Genomic DNA, 2,143 nt, shown 5'->3' on the forward strand with positions numbered 1-2,143 from the left:
AGTATAGGAGCAAAGAGGTCCTTCTACAGTTGTACCGGGCCCTGGTGAGACCGCACCTGGAGTACTGTGTGCAGTTTTGGTCTCCAAATTTGAGGAAGAATATTCTTGCTGTGGAGGGCGTGCAGCGTAGGTTCACTAGGTTAATTCCCGGAATGGCGGGACTGTCGTATGTTGAAAGGCTGGAGCGTTTGGGCTTGTTTCCACTGGAATTTAGAAGGATGAGGGGGGATCTTATTGAAACATATAAGATAATTAGGGGATTGGACACATTAGAGGCAGGAAACATGTTCCCAATGTTGGGGGAGTCCAGAACAAGTGGCCACAGTTTAAGAATAAGGGGTAGGCCATTTAGAACGGAGATGAGGAAGAACTTTTTCAGTCAGAGAGTGGTGAAGGTGTGGAATTCTCTGCCTCAGAAGGCAGTGGAGGCCAGTTCGTTGGATGCTTTCAAGAGAGCTGGATAGAGCTCTTAAGGATAGCGGAGTGAGTGGGTATGGGGAGAAGGCAGGAACGGGGTACTGATTGAGAGTGATCAGCCATGATCGCATTGAATAGCGGTGCTGGCTCGAAGGGCTGAATGGCCTACTCCTGCACCTATTGTATATTGTCTATTGTCTATTGTCTAAACGAGTTACAGTCAACGAGACTCAACAAGGCGACTTTCAAGCCAGTACAACCACTCGGATGGGGGAGGGTCTCGACCAAAACATCACCTCTACTTCTTCTCCAGAGAGGCTAGCCTGACCCGCTGAGTTACTACAGCAGTTTGTGTCGGGACTGTTCTATGTTTATTGAAAGGAGTTGCTCGTTTTCAGAGCAGCTGCAGAATGAGCTACAGGTGCCTCTCACACAACCTTCCCTGTTCTCATGTACAGGTAATGGTTTGCGGTGTTACTCCAGCCTCGCATCAATGAACAGATACGTGACCGATTCTGTTACATGCTCCGGGAATGACGAACAATGCTATCTTGCGGTTGTGACGGCTGGTAAGTAAGAACCAATTTGAGATGCACACCTCTAGCTTAGCTTGGTTTAGAGATACAGCGAGGAAACATTCCCCCCCAACCCTTTGTGTGAAAAGGTTACCCCGCCGATTCCTATTAAATCTTTTCCCCTTCACCTTAAACCTATGTTCTCTGGTCCTTGGTTTCCCTACTCTGGGCAAGAGACTCTGTGCATCTACCCGATCTATTCGTCTCATGATTTTATACACCTCTATAAGATCAACCTTCACCCTTCTGCGCTCCAAGGAATGGGGACCTAGTCTACTCAACCTCTCCCTGTAGCTCACACCCTCTACTCCTGGCAAAAATGTAAAAACTGTACATTTCTGTGAATCAATAGCTGATTTACTCATAGAAATGTGAAAACTCAGTGGTATTCACACAGAGTGCGGCAGGTGTATGGAACAAGCTGCCAGAGGAGGTAGTTGAGGCAGGGACTATCCCAACATTTAAGAAGCAGTTGGACAGGTACATGGATAGGACAGGTTTGGGTGGTGGGGGGTGGGGGGGGGGATATGGACCAAGCGCAGGCAGGTGGGACTAGTGTCGCTGGGACATGTTGGCCGGGTGGGCAAGTTGGGCCGAAGGGCCTGTTTCCACGCTGCAGCACTCTAAAATGGTACATGAACTATGAACACAGAAATTATTTAACTGTCCATTCTGTTTCTCCAGCTGGTGTAACGGTTTACAGCGCTGGATGTGTTGTTCCTGCTCTTTGTGGTCAACAGCAACATGTTGCAGGAGCTTCCGTCTCTTTCCACTGTTGTAATACTGACCTCTGCAACGCGAGTGACCAAGTTAAATTATCTCTTGTGCTGTTCCCTGCTCTGGTGTCAGTCTGGTTTGCAATATTTATGTGAAGCAAATGCATAAATGAATAGTGAGGGGGCGTGTCTGTTTTCTGCAGCTGCGGCTCACCGGCAGTCTCTCTGTCTTTTTTTTGTTTTTGTCTTTGTTATCGTTTAAATGTTTCTTTTGATTTATTTTTAACTCTGTATATGTGGGGGGTGGTTAGGGGAAACCTTTATTTCTAATCTCCTCCTCAACGGAGATGCGACCTTTACCGTGTTGTGTCTCCGTTCGTGCTACGGCCTAACACCGTGGAGTTGGCGGCCTCCAGCTGGGATCGACTTTGAAGA

General features: G+C 47.8%; 1 pseudogene; it reads left to right on the forward strand.

Annotated features, from left to right (window-relative positions):
* LOC144602675 (prostate stem cell antigen-like) overlaps positions 1–1,864 on the forward strand; it is a 4,460-nt pseudogene extending 2,596 nt beyond the window's left edge.
* The last annotated feature ends 279 nt before the right edge of the window (positions 1,865–2,143 follow it).

The sequence above is a fragment of the Rhinoraja longicauda genome, chromosome 19 (assembly GCF_053455715.1).
Source record: "Rhinoraja longicauda isolate Sanriku21f chromosome 19, sRhiLon1.1, whole genome shotgun sequence".
NCBI lineage: Eukaryota > Metazoa > Chordata > Chondrichthyes > Rajiformes > Arhynchobatidae > Rhinoraja > Rhinoraja longicauda.